We start from the raw sequence: 18,771 nt of genomic DNA, 5'->3' as shown, positions 1-18,771 counted from the left end.
CTTTCTTTGTACTTTAAATATTATTATCCCATTTTATTGCATATTGTGAAGAAATTGTTTGTCCAAAATGAGGTATTAACGGACTTTGACTTTGCAAAGTCAAATTTACAAATGCAGAAAATCCCAAACACACCCATTTCCACACAAAATCCTGTTCATACATTAATGTAACTTTTCCATACTATTTATATAAGTATATATACTATTAATATAAGTATACGCATACTAATTTCCCAGAGGAGCTGAATTTTTCACAGCAACCTTCATATGAACCTTTAAGTATTACAATTATCATTCAATCAATATATGAGATCTGGGAAATATTTAGATAGCAAGAATAAAAATTAAAATTATTCACTTTCTCATGACTTTTAATTCTCTTATAAACATATCTGAATTTTCATGCTTTATAGATAATTAATCCTCAGCTGACTTAGAATCTACAACAAATCATCTTCCAATGATCAAATAACACAGAAACAAACAAGTTCTAAAATTAAAAAGTAACTTCCAAGTAACCAAGGTACCTATTACTCTCAGTTTAAGGAGGTAGATGATCTTATTTGTTCTTTTGGACTACCCTAGCTGTAAGTGAAGTAGAGGAATTAAATGCTTTGCGTAAGAGTACCCTTAATTCCTGGTAGTGCTTTGAATGATGTACACTAACAGAGTGCACTTTGAAGAAAGTGTGGCCATGCATAACACAGCAAAGATTAATGTCTACAGAAGAGATGAAGGTCTCGTGTTTTCCTCAGGGGAGGAATCATTTCGTTACAGTCACAGCTCCAGTTATATGACCAACATACATAATATGAGATCAGAATCTAATACATATTGGAAAGAAAGGATACACACAGCCAGCTTTAACCACTTGAAATAAGAGCACAAAAAAAAAAAAAAAAGCTCCTTTATAACATTACACTGGTATCTTGCCTGTGTGAGATTTCTTCTCCAGATCATTCAGCCATTTCAAAGGCTATTCCATAGCTATTCATTTTAGAAAGGGTATAGGTATCCTGCTTTAAGATCCTGAATTTAGATTGCTAAACTCTGATGAGTGAACACATCCACAGCCTCTGATATCAAAATCAATTTTTCAAGCTTAAGGATGTTAATCTTTATTAACTTTGTTCACCTTCATTAGCTACGCTCAAATGGAAGAAAACATTCCCATGGCTTACCTTCCTCTCTCTCTTTCATCTTTCTCTTATGAAAGAGGGCATTCTTTTATTCAATCCTGCAAACAGCAGAATTTTATCTAAACAGGTAATTCTGTGCATTAGAGGAATTCACAGTCACCTTCATCATCCATTTTTAAATGCAGCTGGTTTTACAGAGCTCCAGTTGTTATGGCACTCTGGAGTCTAAGCACTAGTGAAATTAAATGGAAGTTAGGTTATTAAATTATTTGCAATCTCCATTCCTGAGTATTTACAAGGCAAATATATGGTACTCTAGGTTTAACCTCCATAATTCTGTCTAAACTTTAGGAAGCATTCCAGCACATCGATCAAGCCTTGTTTATGCTGCTCTTTACAGTTAAGCATTTGCTCTGCTAAGCAACATTTAAAGAAATTGAGGTACCTCTGATTCTATGTAAATACACAGGTCAGGTTTACTCTGACGCATCCAAACCCTGTTGGACATAGCATCATACCTGGATTGGAGTAGTCATTTATAGCAGAAACAATAAACATTCAGAGACTTCTTTTAAAAACAAGCCTTTATCCCATTCCTGAAAAGAGACATCACAGTGAAGTTGCAATACAAGAAGGAAGTATATCAAAGTCTCATTTAGATCCCCTACAACCACTTTGAAGTGTTTATGATTGAAAGTCACAGCAACCACAAGATACCCAAAACCTTCACTTCACCCAAAAATCAACGTCAGAGAAAGAAAAAAATATGAAGATAGGATAATAGCTGCAAAAAGGTGATGACAGACTGAAAGAGAAACAAGTCATGGCTTTCTCATAAAAGCAATCTCTTCATTATATTTTTATCAGGTTTGTTATTTTTCACATTTTAATATTAGACTAGAAACTCAGATATTTCCAGTTTATGACTGCAAGAACAAAAATTTTTAATACAAAAATTTTATTAAAATGCATATGCAGACCTAAAACTAGAATGGATTACCTGTGTGGAGTTTTTCAAAATACCATTGTGATCTTTATAACTGTGCAAGAAGAATCATACAGAAAAAAACTTCAAACCAGATATTTTCTTAGAGAAAGAAACGTCAATGTTTGAGATGTATATGATTGGGTTTGTTTACTTTGAATTAGAAGTGAAAGTCTGGAATTCAACTGTTTATGGGAAACCTGTACACCTAAAGGAGGGAGTTTATTACAGTGCCAGAGCTGTGTTGTCTCAGCTGCTTTTCTATTGATTAGCCATGCTGTCACAGGGTGTCAGTCGTCTCTTGAATTGTGATTGTGCTTTACATGTACTAATAGGTGAGCCATTAGAGGTTAATTAAAACAAAAATCTGTTAATATACTTACTATGTCAGTAAGTACTTAAAAATCTGTAGGTGGCTGATAAGGCAAACAAAGTGTTATGAAATACTGTCAGCTTATATTTCCCTGATCAAATGGAATGTCAAGTTATATATTGTTTTAATAACTGTCACCATAACAATAAAATGAATGGGAACACTCCAAAGCAAAACTAGATGCAAGTCAATATCTAGCTCCTGTTCTAAGACCTTGGTCATACCTCCCATGCGTGAGTTAAAAACTATTTGTTTCCCCTCCCACTGTTGTCTGTTTGAACAATAAGATAATTGTAGTAGGACATACACATGCTCCACACCTAACACTTATGCTATCCTACATAATTTCTGGGAACTACCAAATAAAGACAACTGCAAAAACTTTCATGGAGTTGTAAGTATTTACGATATACTGGAAATCAGCTTTAGAAGAACTTTGTATTTAGCTTTATTCTGTATTGTACCTTTTTATCAAAGAAGCACTGAATAGGTTGCCTGAAATCCTTAAATTATGCATGAATAGAAGTTTGAAAAATCTTTGCTATCAAGAAAGTAAAATCACCCAGAAAACCCTTCTATATAGCTTATTGTAGTTTGAAGTCACAGCATAAGAAAAACACTTTTTTCCTGTTAAAAAAAAATTAAATTAACAAACAGCTGAGGAGAGGAAGAACTAAAAGTTGGTTACTTTCTGCCTTCACAACTAGCAAAGGGATGTTTCTTAGCCTTTTCTTCACCACCCAGGAGCAAATTCCTTGCCACAGTTTCCCTTTACTTACATCAATTCACAGCTATTAAAAAGTCCTGATTCTTGTCTTAGCCATATTTAATCATTGAAGCATAGAATTGTTAGATTTGGAAGAGAGCTTGAGTATCACCTAGTAATAACCCTGTACCAGGGACACCTTCCACTAGACCAGGTTGCATGAAATCCCATCCAACATGGTTTTGAACACCTCCAGGGATGAGGCATCCACAACTTCCCTGGGCAAGACAGTGCCTGCCCACCTTCATTGTTGAAGAGGTAACCCCTATTTTTGAAGGGGTAACTACCAGGCACTGGGAACTCCATCAAACTGCTGTGGCTTCTCAAATATGGACAGCAGTTTAGCTACTTTCTCCACTAGTTTCCTTGGGACACACAGATTTGTCTTATCAGGTTCCATGGGTTTGTGCACTCTCTTGTTTCTTAGATGGTCTCAGACCTGATCTTCTCCTATAGCAGGTGGTTCTTCACTCTGTCAGTTCCTACCTTTACCTTCTGTGTGTGTGGCTCAGACAGCACAGCTGAAGCACTTATAAGGAAAGACTGAGACAAAAAAGTTGTTGAGCACCTGTACCTTCTTCAAATCCCAGAAAATTAGATTTCCCTTTTCCCCTTATGAAGTGGGGCCATATTTTCCCTAGTCTTCATTTTTTTACAGACATAACCCATAGGAGCTTTACTTCATGCCATTGACACCTGTGGTCAGGTTTAATTCTGTCAGGGCATTAGGCTTCCTAACCTGATCCCTGGCTGTCCAGACAATCTCTTTATATTCCTCCCAGACTCCCTGTCCCTGCTTCCATGCTCTCCAGGCTTGCTTTGTGTTTCTTTTAGTCCAGGACACCTTTTTGCCCTCCATTGACCTCCTGGTCATTTTGTCTGTCTTCCTCTTTGTTGGGATGTATAACTCCTGAACTTGGTGGAGGCGATCCTTGAATATCAACCAACTTGCTTGGGCTCCTCTTCTCTCCAGGGCTTTATTCCATGCTACTCTACCAAGCAGACTCCTAGAGAGCCCAAAGTTTGTTCTTCTAAAGTCCAGGTTACACAGAGTTTAGTGCGCACCCTCCTCACAGCCTTCAGTACCTTGAAATCAGCAATTTGATGGTTACAGCAGCTGTAACCAGATGCACATACCCCACAGCACCTCTTGGTAAGAACAGGGTTCAGCAAAGCACTTCTCCTACGCCCTAACACCTCAATTAGACTATAGCACCAAGTGCCATGTCCAGTCTTTTTTTAAACACATCCAGAGATGGCAATTCCACCACCTCCCTGGGAAGAGCTTTCTAGTACTTTATTATTCTTTCTGTGAAAATTTTTTTCCTAATCCCTAACCTATACCTTCCCTGACGTAGCTTGAGACTTCATCCTCTGGTTCTGTCCGTTGTTGTCTGATGGAAGAGACTGATCCCCACCTGTCTACAACTTCCCTTCAGGAAGTTGTAGAGAGCAATAAAATCACCTCTAAGCCTCCTCTTCTCCAGGCTAAACAACCCCAGTTCCTTCAAACGTTCTTCATAGGGCTCGTGTTCCAAGCCCCTCACCAGCCTTGTTGCCCTCCTCTGGATACGCTCAAGTGTCTCAATGTCCTTCCCAAACTGAGGGGCCAGAAGTGGACACAGCACTCAAGATGTGGTCTCACCAGCACCGAGTGCAGGGGCAGAATGACCTCCCTGCTCCTGCTGACCCCACTATTCCTAATGCAGGCCAGGATGCCACTGGCCTTCTTGGCCACCAGGGCACACTGCTGGCTCACATTCAACTGGCAGTCCCCCAGCTCCCCCAGGTCCCTTTCCGCCTGAACACTATCCAGCCATGCTCTGGCTGACATGCCAGGTCCTGTTTGCCCACTCTGCTCCTCGTGCCCCTCAGGGCTGCTCTCTGTGGGCATTGGGGGTGACACCATTCTTCCTGGCCACACACACACACCTCATCAGCTGCTCACGAGAGCTGCCACTTCCTTGCAGGTCTCAGCACTGCCTGGGTTTTCTGTAGGTCAGGACCACTCCTTTCCTCCATACACTATGATACCCTGCTCCGCTACAGAATGTGCCTGCTGTTCAATCTGCAATTAATGTTTTATTAATAACAATGTGGTCTACAACCATAAAGCCCAGCATGATGAATATTAATAGTTGGAAAGATGATAAAAATTTCAGAGCTAAGCACATGTGATTCATTAATATGAGGGGATCATCATAAAGGTCTACTAGACTAAAATGTAGAGTTAAAAGGCCTTTTTTTAAAAAAAAATGCCTTTGTAGTGATCAAAACATCACTTGGTATACTGATATTCATACTAATTGACAGCAGCACAACCAGTGTTCCATTAGACCTACTGCTTTCTCCCTCCTCACTCCAGCTTGACTCTTTGCTGGGTAGATCTCCCACATCTAGGCTCTCAGCTTTATATTGATATTTAGTTGAACATACAAAATACTTCCCCTCACTGTGTTCCCCAACCCTTATTCCCCTCTTCCCAACAGACTACACTGGATTTTCTGCCTATAAATTAGATAGAAGCATTAGATATAAGCAGGCTTCTAAAATTGTGTTGGCTTCAGCTAGATTCAGAACACAGTATGAATCATCTAAATCTAACCTTAACTCCTTTGGGTGAAGTAACTATGCAAGAAAACAGAACTTTTAAGGCGTCTTTCCCTTCAGAAAAAAACCAATCTGAGTATCTGCATCACATTCTACCTGCCCCATTAGAGTAGATGGTGGCTTTGTTTTTCACACAGAAGATAAGTAAGCATGTTAAGTTTAATTGCATTAGAAAGCATGAAGCATGAAATACTCCTAAAAAAACAGTTTTAAAAGCTAGTTGTGAGAAGTTCTGAATTGGACTGCAATTAGAAATAATGTATGTAGTCGGAAAAAACATGCCTTTGTAGAATTACCTCTTAGAGTTACCTTTCTTTGTACTAAACCTGAGGATTTTTAGGACAATACCTTGGATTTTAGACATTTCAACTCTTGTAACATGTGCTGCTTCTGTAATTTTCCCCTAAAAATTGATTAGTGTTGTTAAGTATTTACTGTTTTCATTGAAAAGAAGCATTAAGCCTTTATAAGTAACAAGTTGAAGAAGAGTAAATCTCAGCAATTTAAGACATAATAAAGTAGGAAATAGAAGGAATATTATGAGCAAATCAAACATGACTGCAGGCTACTTTTATGCTCCATTGTCTTACGTATACTTCTCTTTGTGTCTGAGATAAAGCATGTTCCATTAGTTTGGTATGGTCAAGGAAGAGATCCAATAGAACTTGTACATTTATGAAATTGCAGAGTGGGACACAATTACCATTATGTATTCTGATACAGACATGCTAGAGCTCTTAGCATCCCTGTGTGAAGTCTTTTCTTCTTATTCTAGCATAGAGAAACAGAGAAAGATAGCTATTTTTAATGCATGCATTTACTATTTTCCCCTAATTTTGAAATAGTGCTTATGCTACATTTTTTTTCAGTAAATTTGATGCTAAAATTTACCCTGCCGCATTCAAATGTCCAAGTGCATATTCATATTAGTCAAAAATGCAAAGCTACCCAGGCTCCATGATCTCCATAATGTACATGCTTGCCTTTTCTGTTTGCAAGTCTAAAGAGGTCTGCAAGCAACTAGCTTTTATTAATAAATATCTATAACACTATCTCAGTGCATGAACATCAAACAAAAGAAACCTGACTTAAAAAGAATTTTTCCCCCAATAAGTAATGTGCTCTTCTAGTAAACAAAAGAAGTATAAAGAATCATGGAATCCTTAGGGTTGGAAAAGGCCTCTAAGATCCTCAAGTTAAACCATCAAGCTAGCACTTCCATTTTCACCACTAAATCATGTCCCCAGGTGTCATATCCACATGCTTTTTGAATGCTTCCAGGGACAGTGATTCCACCACTTCTCTGAGCAGCTAGAATTAAGGTTTGACAACAATCTCAGGGAAAAAAAATTCCTAATACTTAATATACATCTCCCCTGGCATAACTTAAAGCCATTTCCTCTGGTCCTGTCACTTGCTTCACTGGAGAAAAGACTGACCCCTATGTCTCTACAACCTCCTTTCAGGTAATTCAAGAGAGCAAAAAGGTCTCCCCCAAGCCTCCTCTTGTCCAGGCTACACAGTCCCAGCTCACTCAGCCACCCCTCATAGGACTTGTGCTCCAGACCCTTCAGCTTTGTTGCTCTTCTCTGGACAGACTCCAGCACCTCAATGTCTTCCTTGAAATGAGGTACCCAAAACGGAATTCAAGGTGCAGCTTCAGCAGTGCTGAGTGCAGAGGGACAATCACTGCCCTCATTCTGCTAGCCACACTATTGCTGATACAGGCCAGGATGTCTTTGGCCTTCTTGGCCATCTGGGCACAGCTGGATCACATTCAGCACCCCTATGTCCTCTTTCAGTGGGCAGATTTCCAACCAGTCTGCCCCCATCCCGCAGAGCTGCCTGGGGTTGTTGTGAGCCAAGGGCAGGACCCACTCCTTCAAAACATGTCATGTTCAAGGGTTGGGACTTATCTACTCTCCAAAGTAAGTAATGGAATATTTTACATAGAAAAAAAATACTGCCCCCTTTGAGGTCAAGACAGATTATAGAATTAAGTTTCAAAATTATAACATTATTTTGATTTCTGTTGAAATTTTTTGTTCAGCAATCCTCCCAAAATCTCCATCATATATTTCCTATAGAAAGACAATTTATTTGGATACAGAAGTATGAAGATTTCACCTTCTTTAATATTTCATCAATATCAGAGAAATGGAAAAACTATGCAACCAGGTTAATTTCTTTAACTGAAGTAGTAGTCATATTACAATATGCTTAAATGAATGGCTTTTTAAACTGCATAAATATTACAGCTCATAAAAATATCCAGATTAGAAATGTCTATAAATATTACATTTATTGTTGCATGTTGTCCTATCATTTTTTTCCTTTTATATCTGATAGCAATACCAGAAACTTGGAGTTTGAAAAGTTGGCAGCTGTATTGTGATATTGAATTAGCCAGGTGAGATCAAATTATGTTACCAGTTTAAAGTGCTGAAGCATTCCCTAAAGCAGCTTTCATTTAAGATATTAAATGTCATCAGTTTCATACTTCATTGACTCTATAATTCAACAGAGAATAACTTCTTTCACTGCACCAGGTTTCCAGTATCATTTGTGTCTTGATGAGGTCTTGTTTACCTCAAAAATTAAAGTTAAGTAATGATCCTATTTAATGAAGTACTAAACATAGTAATAAAAATAAAAATATTTGCTTCTTATGTCTCAAAAGCAGTAAATTTCAATACTTAAACTTTGTTCACTAAGAACTCTTTAATTAGCCAATTAAGAAAGCCATTTATTCAGCCCAGTCATTTTTGATTACTCAAAAATGGAAATTATTAATATTACAGTAGTTAAAACGCAAAGATAAGGCTGACACTGGGGAACTTTTTCCTTAAAATGAGATTAAATTATGTTCTATCATCATAGCTTACTTAAGTGTTTACAGGTAGCTGAGAGTTTGATTATTTAAATCAGAATTTCTAACGTAGATAAACACTCAATATTGACTACAAAATCCTAGTGCAGTCAAAATCTTTGAATCTCAGACTTACAAACATTCCTCCAGTATCCAAGCACTCAAAAACTATACCAATTAAATCTGGGTGTATAACTCTTTAGAACCCCCTATCATAACTTCCAACCACAACTGACTATGCTGAGGACTACAATAATTATTGAAGTGACATATTATAAGGACATATTTTCTATTTCCATGAATTTTAAGAACGGGGTAGAGATAGTATCCCTTTATGTGTCTTCCATCAGCTTTTCACAGGATAATTATAACTGAAAAATATAATTTAAAAATCCTGAACCTGTCACAGGTATATGCTTCTCCAAGAGACTCCTGGAATATGAGTTTGCATGGCTGACAAATGTATGGCTTGCATTAAATAATCTACAAAAAATTTTAGGAGTTCCAGGAAAGAAAAATGGCTAACTGAAGAAGTACTAACTTGTTTTTATATGCAGAACTGTAACTTCCTGCAAGTCCTGCTCGAAACTGAACTCTCAGTATGCTAGGTGTCCTAAGTTCCCTCCTCATGACATCTGTGTGAGAAATGAAAGCATTAGTTAAGCTGGGCCAAAACTAGAAGTTCTCATTTGCAGAACATCCATGGATCTCCTAAAAAAGAGGTTATCTCTCCCATGTCCCTTTCAAAGGAGTTACAAACACTGGGGACATTTATGCAACCCATTCTTAAGTAAAGGCATAGCCAAACAAGAAATTTATTTTTCTGACTAGTCTCCCATGCTATCCTCATGGAAAGAGAAGGACAATTGAAAACAAAAGAAACAGAGATACATGAACTATATTAAATTTGGCTCTAAATTACAACATTTAAGTGCTCTGCTTTTACCACTTTATGACTTTTTTTTTTTCAAATCCTGCTGCTTTAACTGAAAAAATAAGAACCTTTCCCTCCGATTCTTCTTTCTAGAGGGAAGAACAAAGAGTCTTTCAGGTAGAGAAGCTTCTCTTCTTAGTGACAGAGCTCTGGTGAGTAGGTGGAGGAATCCAAGAAAGATCTGTCTGTCTGGATCTGCCTTCCCTGGGACAGGCCTCATGGGAGATTAGGATGTATGATATGGAAGATTACCTATCCTCACTCCTCTGGTTGAACACTGACTTCGCCTCAGGGAGAAGGGACTAGAGGGATGTCAGTAGGTCATGTAAGGATGCCATGAGGTTGTGCAAGGGGAAAATTAAGAGAGTCAAATGGTTGCACCACTAGTGTATCAATGGTAAAAGAACAAGAACTTCTGGTAGAAGTTCAAGTTCTGGTAGAACAAGAACTTCTGTATCCTCTGAGCATAAGGGCTGGTAAATATAGAATAATTGACTGCATTCTTCTATTTCCTCCTGCACTATGTATGACCATCTTGTATGACCACCTTTTTGCACATTGTCACAGGATGGCAGAAAAAAGCCATGATTGCCACAGAACTTCAAAAAAGTGAGTAAATACTGAAAAAGGACAAAGTACTCTTAATAATTCAAAACAGATTAGAAGAGCTGCTATATCTGATGATTCAGGCTTCATTCACCATGTCCTATCTAATTGCAATTACAAGCCTTTTTGTCCTTAGTTGAGCATTACTGAAGGCAGTAATCAGCAAATGAACCCCAAGTTCAATTCAGAGATGCAGTTCTTCTGTTTTTATGCATTTTGAATACGATTATATCAGACTCCACCAGGACAAAAGAAAGATGATTGTCAGGAAAAAGAAATATGGTCCACTTAGGAAAAAAAATAACATAGGATTTGTACTTGAAGATATAGTCTACTCTTCAAATCTCATATTCATATACTTCATGAAAAAGTAAATATATTTAGATGAATGATTAGTAAATTAGCTTTTTTATTTTTAATTTTATAATCAATTATCTTTTATGAGCATAATATTCCTCTTGTGACTTGGAGGTTCAAGTATATAGCCCAGTATTTCACTGCATACCAAAAAGCCTTCAGTGTTACTAGAAGTCAATTAAGTTTGCCCCTCAAGTCCTTTTAAGCCAGACCACACTTTGAAAAGTGTTTGAAGATATAAATTCAGGACCCTTATATTATCAATGTCTCGTTTTTTTCAAAAAAACTTTAAAAACATTCAGGTTCATCTAAAGTAAGAGGAATGCAAATAAAATCTTTTTCTAAACATGAAGCCAGAACCAATTTAAACATTATAGACAAATAAGAGCCTAAGTATAGCATGCTCACACTAACATGCTATAAAAATCCTCACTACCTTCCCTATACTCTCTGTATAATCAGAATTAGTATTATGTGCTTTAAACTTCCATTATGCTAAAGATGATACTTATTTAGGAAACTATAGAAGGCAATGAACCAATCATTAGGCCATTTTAGACACCTTCAAGGTATTCTCAGAGGGTTTTTGCAAAGGAGCTCTTTTCTCAGATCTCCTGGATGGTGGTGGCATTAACAGTGGTGTTATTTCTAGAGCTGAGCTTTCTCTTTAATTCCTCTACCAAGGGCTCCTAAGTCCTTCATGCTAAACCAATTTTTCATTCCTCCTGCAACAGTCTGGTTGCCTCTTAATTAAAGACAGAGTGCTTTAGGTACAAAAAAAGGTTTTCTAGTACTGGCAATTTCCCTCCTTGATTAAAATAGCAAATCCTTACTTTAAAGAAGGGTAAAACCCTGTTCCTTTTGATAGTTGCTTGTACTGATTAGGAGAGAGTGCATGTAGAACTGGAAAGTATACTCTCCTTCAACTGAAGCATTAAAAACTGTACAAGCAACTTTAGAAATTATTACTAGATCATTACCAGTAAAAACTAGGCAGTGTGCAATTGAATTTGGGATTACTGATCCTCAGCTTCTGTTTTACATGAAGAATATCACTACACCATTTTCTTCTAGTAAACAACATGGACCATTAATTTTGCCACGGGGAGTAAATTTCAAGTAGACAGTTGAACTAAAACCCAGTAAATTTATTTGTTACGGTAGTGTTATGTATAATAGTGTTTATACATTGGCTTTATTTCAAGATAACAGTGGCATGCATCAAAAGCTTTATTACTACCACTTACATGCTTCCATTCTTAAAATTCCTTGTTCAGCCTGAGCAAGTTTTTGAAATATATTTGAAAATATTATCTGCTGAGAAGTAATTTCTTAAAGTTCTGATGTTTGATCAAAAGGATAATAAAAATAATGCATGATTGAAAATCAGCTCACAATCTTTTTCAAAAAACACCTAGGATTTTTAGCAGAAAATGTTACCTGCTGATGCAAAACCCTACTTAGTCCTAAAATAGCTTTTGAAATTGCTAATAAATAGTAGGTGCTAATTCCTGCTTCAAACCAACAGAACAAGAGGCTGTCTCATGGAAGTATCATAAAAAAATCAACTTATATCAGTGATCTTATCTTTGATAGTGCTTAATATGAAGAATTTTATTTCATAACACTCAATTATTTTAACTAGCTTTTATCATACAAAAAGACCTTTACAAGATAGCACAAAATATACAGCTACAACACTGCATATTCAAGGAATTAATTAATGTTTTAGGAAAAATTAATCAGTGAGATGAAAATTTCATACTCGACATTACATCTCATTCTATGGTATCTAGTACTTTATCACAAAATAAGCTTCAGTTGAAAAGTCATTTGCTGAAAAAGGATGTTATAAAGCCTCTTGATCTCAAATATGTCACTAATAGATTATAAAAAGGCTAAAAACAAACTTATATTTTTCAGTATAAAAAATTTCACTTACTCCTACTTTTCAGGCCATGTTGCAAGTCAGATACACAATAAATAACTTTGTAAGTATAGAGCAGGGGAGCACCTTTTGTCTAAGAAGGGTTACTGTCACCACTGGTTTTATTTGTAGAGACCAGAGCTTCTTACTAAGTGCTTAGTAAAGGATCTCAGACACATAGCTCAGGTTTCTGCATAGGTATCCTTGGCATTTCTTACCTAGCCAGTGCTAACAAGCCATAATTTCTCACCTGCAATTGTTACTTCTTTGCATTTTTAACATTTTCAAGGAAACACCTGCTTAACAAAGTGCGCTATTATTATAGTTTTTCTTTTCCAAAATTGCTTTTAATGCCTGGATAGTTAGAAAACAAACTCTTCACCATCCATCAAATCACTCATGAGTAATAAGGAATTTGTATTTGTCAGTTTAGAAAAAATGATATAATTTGCATTTGAATTTTTGTGTGCAGTTTAATTATTTGTAATAGTAAAAGGAGAGAGACTTCCAATTCTCTGAAGATCTTGGTTTAAATGCCTACCCTGCCAGTCACTGATTGCTTTGTATGAATATGTATACTTTACTCTTGCGTTTCAATCATCCAGTTCACAATGAACATGATTCTTCTTTCCTCCTAAACTTTTCCTCCTTAATTACAAGTCTTTTCACAGTGTGACTATTCTGATCACACACTTCTGAAATTTCACAAACTGATTTTTACCCATATAGGCATATTTAGAGTGCAACTTAAAGCCTAGGAGAGGCAGAAGATGGGAAGGGAAGGGAGGAGAGCAAAGGGGAGGAGAACACAAAATAAACCCTACCTAAACAAAACAAAGAAAATCTTTCCCCACATGTAAATTATTCTGATAACCTTAACCACAGTCAAAGAATGACATGAAAAAGTTGCCAATTAGATTGCAGGGACATGATTTGAGTGTTATATACAGAATAAGAAGGCAGGTATACATATCCTGGATATAAGAAAAAAGCAATAGCAAATAAAAAACTGGAAAGTTTGAAGTGGACAAATGATTATGCTTCATACACACCCCTATATAAAATATCCAGTTGTCAGACATGATTGCATTCAAGCACTTGCATAATTCAAGAAAGGGATTTAGGGAGGGAGAGGGAAGACTGAGACACTTTCAGAGAAATAGGAATATAAATAAGATTATTTTGTTCCTTTGCTGGTCCAGGTAAATAAATTGTGCAATATTAATTCCCTCTTTTTTGGCTGAGCAATTAGTCCCAAGAGAGTAGGAATTTCAGTAAAACAACCAAAAATTATCTGCAATATTGTACTATTTCATTTCACAAATCTCATATATAAAGTGAAGCTTTTGACATTTTTTGAGAGGGAACCTTCTCTCTCTGTCTCTCCAACTACCTGAAAAGAGGTTGTGGCTTGGTAGGTGTTGGCCTCTTCTCCCAAGTTGCAAGAAACAGGACAAGAGTAAACAGCCTCAATTTATGCCAGGGAAGGTTTAGATTAGATATTACAAAAAAATGTCTTCATAGAAAGTGTTGTTCACAATGGGAACAGGCTGTCCCCAGAAGTGGTTGAGTCACCATTCCTGGAGGCATTTTAAAGGCACATAGACGTGGCACTTAGGGACACAGTTCAGTAATGGACTTAGTTCTGGGTTAACAGTTGATGCTCTTAGAGATGTTGTCCAAAAAAAAAAAAACAAACCCAACAAAATAGTCCATAAACAGAATAACTTTCTGAAAACTATGAAAACTATGATTTCTCAATGCTTTGCAACAGTATGCAAGACTGGCAACTGAAAGATCCACACTAGTAGTTCTCTAGAGCATCCTTCAGAACTGCAGATGTTAGTGCTTACAAAGACCGCAAGATTCAGAAATATTTTTCTTGTCGCAGTTCATTGTCTACAGTACAAGTTACTAGTAAGGCCATTCAGAAACAGCCTACCAATGCTTCCTTACTAAATGGAAAGTCACTTTTAACTGCCTTAGTGTTCCAGTTTGCAGACCAGGAATAAAGGGAAAATCTAAGAATATTTTAAAAATTCTTTCAGGGAGAGATGTGGATCCTTTTCACTAACACTATTAAGTCTGCATTTCAGTCCATATACTCTTCCTATGCTCACATTCTAGAAAGGACTATTTCTTATGGTACAAAATTACTAATGGATTTTACTTTTTGGCCACCTGCAAAATCAGAATGGAAAGACAGGAAATACTGTCTCTAAAGCAAAGCCAGTACACCTGTCTTTGAAACAAGGTGTGTACAAATATGTTGTAATTTCCACACAGAAAAGCATCTTTTAGAGGTCATCTAAAAAAGCATTGAGATCTCTGTTATTAATCACAGTACAAATAACCTAACTATTAAAGCTCACAATTATATCTCAATATTTATGACACATGTTTTGCTTAAATGTAAATAGGTTGCACATCTCTTGGGAGGAAAGTTGCTGAAGTTAGAAGCAATAAAATGCTTATAGGCTGTCTTTTTCATAGAATTATGCATTTACCAAGGTGTTTAATCATATTTTATTTAAAAAAATTCAGGAGATTGATTTTTACTGGAATATCTTTGTATTCTGAAAGAAAACCAAGTGCTCTTCCTTCATAGCAATGAAGGAGTGATGAGGAGTCAATGAAAGGAGTGAAATTAATTCTGTTACAACGAGATGATAATTAGGTTTTGTTTACTTAATATGATACTTAAGCTGGAGAATAAGTTAATTAGACTGGTTTACAAACAGCGGCACATCCCACACACTGCCTGGAATATAAATGGTACTCTTGCAAATAAGGATGTATGAGTGGCAATATAAAATCAAGAATTGGTGGTAGTGTTTTCCAAGAAATAAAAAAGCAGGGAATGTAAGTCTAATGCCTTCCCAGCTAATCAAAACCCCAACAACTCCACTTTCTAACTAAATAAAAAAAAATACTGGGATAAAATCATTAGGATAAAAATTAAAACTTACGATCCATTTTTTGGACTTAGCTGCATGTAAGTTAGATTTAGAGGGAAAATATTTTTGAGAACTAAGAGAGTGTCTGGAATCCAGTGTCCTAGCATTCACATACTTTAATATATGAGCATAGATCCTCCGTAATCATGATGATCACTCATGAATATCTTCATTTCAGGACTAAAAATACTGGTATGTACCCCAAGTCTCCTAGAAAGTAAACATCCTTTTGAAAGCCTCATTTCACAGTAAGTAGGTATTAAAGACAGTATTTTGTTCATTATTCATGCAGTAGTTAATGGGTTGAAGTGGCCAAACTGAATCAAGTTTTGTAAAAGTAGGGGAAGACAAGAGGACATAAGAGAATCTCAGCTTCTGTGAATTTTACAAACAAAAGGAATTATGAGAAAGTCAGCAGAAATATTTGCACATAAGACATGACTCGGTATATTTCAGTGACAGAATTGGACTCTTTGTTACATAAAGGCAACAGATTATGTAACTTGTTAAATATGAGCTCTTAGATCCCTAGAAAGTGTAACATTTGCTTCTTATTGCAAGTATATCGAATGTTCAATGGTCGACAGATCTTATGAAGATTTGTGTGTTTCTGGTATACAGCTCCATGGTACAGTCCAAACTACTACTGGATTAAAAGAGCAAATGCAGCAATATCTATGTCAATTGAAAAGCAGCTTTAACTCAGTCTGGTCAAAACAATCAGATTTCTTGAAAAGCAGGAGGTAAATTAGATCACCTGAACTATATAGCCTTTGACAAATACGGTCTTCTGCTTTAGAAACTCACTTGTCTTCTGCACATTCCAGCTGAATTCATCAAATCAATAGGATGGACAATATTACTGGCAGAGAACTGTTTCAGGACAAGAAAGATGTTGGCCTGGTGTTAAAAACCACAGAAATCCTTAAAACATGTCACAGAAACATTTAATAGTGTGTGAACAAAAGAGTTGGGTGAACCAAAAGAATGACTCCCATATATGAATGTTCATCCTAACTTCATGATCAAGGAGAAAATAAAATGATAATTGGGAAAAAGCAAACAAAAAGCTAAATAAAAAAAACAACAACCTTACCTTCTTCAGTGGGGATCATCCAAGGGTAATTTCTCTGCTGTGATAGCAAGGGATAGCCTTTCTAATGCCTGAATCCCAAGATGAAAAGCATGAGCAAGACTGAAGTATTCTGACTGCTACCTTGTTACAGGCAAGGAATACAGGAGATGGAGAGGAACAGCCAGAGAAGGTTACAAGCAGCTACAGAGGGAGAGAAAAAAAGGTGCAGGATTCTATACCCTTGACACAAATGTGAGAGGAAGATAATTGAAAACTTTTCTATTATTTAAGGCTAAAGGACTGACATACCTATTCCTCATTTACCAAAAAATTACAGGGTTTAAAGACACGCTGCATTATCATTCAAGTCTATTTCCTTACATTAATTTTTTTATCTACATAATTTCTGTGACCTGCTTATCTACTTCTCCTCCACAGTTGGAAGCTACATCCAGGCAATTTATTTCAGCTCTTACCTACTTACACATTTTGAAAAAAAAAATTAAAATATCTAACCCTAATCTTTCTTATCATTTCATGAATTAATTATATCATATCTTCTCATGGACATGGAAAAGAATTATTCCAGTTTTCTTTGCAACAGTGTTTTACATGTTTAAGAGTATCATCTTAACAGAATAACATTATTGAATCATATTTTTGTTGTAAGCCATGTTTAGTTGACCTATGCTCACCCTTATTATCCCCTCTGAGCTTTCTCCAATTGTGCAAAGCTCAGAACTGGACAGAAGCCAAGGTCCTCCCAGTATTCTGTACAGCAGGATTATTTCAAAAGGCCTTACTGAATGTAGATTCACTTTTACCAGAATACAGTACTAACTTTTTTTCCCCAGAACAGCAGGATATCCCTGGGTTATGGCTCAGCTAGAGGTCCATTATTGAGACCTTTTTAGAATAGTCGTCACCTGAACATTTATTTGACTTCCTATACTCATGCAATTTTTAAATTCCTGCTTTAATGTATTTCCTCGTAAGTTTTGCATCTTATTTTTTTCCCACTAACTTCAATTTCAACATTTTTAATTATCCAGTGTGTAGTCTTTCTCAGTTCAGTGACATCACATTTTATTCTGCATCCAGTCACCCCAACCACTAGCAAAGCTCTAAAGAAATAAAAGCATCAGAGAATTGTAATTTGCATCAGTTCTCAAACCTCAGTTCTGGGTAAGATCAATGACACCTATAAGTTATCAAAATATCACTTTTTTTATCCTTTGGTAATATTAAGATCTTATGAATTATTAATTTCATCTTTCAGCTGCTAACATCTGGTATTTGAGTTTTTGTGGGGGTTTTTGGAGATTTAATTGGTTGGTTTGGGGACTTTTGTGGGTTTTTTTTTGCTAAGAGAGAGTGTTCATGATTTTATTACAACATACTCTTCAATGGATCCAGTCTCAGAAGCAGTGCAAGCATCCAGTTTTCATTTTGCCATTTCACTTTTTGACAAATTAACACAATTCCCTAAAGAAAAAAATATTATATGGATTACCTGTCCAAGGACAAACATGTATCCTTGGGGAATAATTAGGTATCCAGAGATTAAATAACTTCTAAGAAATGTTTGGGGTTTTTTTAACAATAGTGCTTTAGAGTTCCATAATTGAGGAACACCAGCACTAAAATTAGAGCTTTCCCATCAGATTCAAATCTCAAGGTACTGTCTTTACTGCATTTGATCATTATAGAGCCATGACTCGTTAAGGTAAGAGGGATATGTACCTGCTAACTTACTTGTGATATAAATAAAGATCATCCTATTCCAAATCTAGGGGAAAAGATATTGAACCTGAAACCATGCAGAAATTCTGTATCTTCAACATATTCAGTGCTTAACAAGGATATAACATGTAGTTGTATCAAAGTAATGCTTCTAAGTAATGTGTTACCTTAGTGGGACCAAGAATTGTCCAAAATAAAGCTGAACTAATCAAAAGACAAAAGGTTATAATAGTATATTCTAAAGTAAAACTTAAACTTTTTCTAAATTTGGAAAAAAAAGATTATTTTCCCCTGATCTGATTAGCATGAGTAATATTTCTAGATTTATCCGTTTTGCCCTATCTAGCTGTAAAATACATTATTATTTACTCCTTTTATTTATTTATTTATTACTCCAAATTATCAAAGTATTTGGAGATTTTGACATTTT

At 36.2% G+C, this 18,771-nt stretch overlaps 1 protein-coding gene across 1 annotated transcript in view; it reads right to left on the bottom strand.

The window, feature by feature from the left end:
- CDH12 (cadherin 12) overlaps nucleotides 1-18,771 on the bottom strand; it is a 636,634-nt gene that overhangs the window by 594,119 nt on the left and 23,744 nt on the right. The gene's annotated exons all lie outside the window — the stretch shown is intronic.

Source organism: Agelaius phoeniceus, chromosome 1 (assembly GCF_051311805.1).
Source record: "Agelaius phoeniceus isolate bAgePho1 chromosome 1, bAgePho1.hap1, whole genome shotgun sequence".
In the NCBI taxonomy this organism is placed as follows: Eukaryota; Metazoa; Chordata; class Aves; order Passeriformes; family Icteridae; genus Agelaius; species Agelaius phoeniceus.
This window is presented reverse-complemented; position numbering and strand designations above follow the sequence as displayed.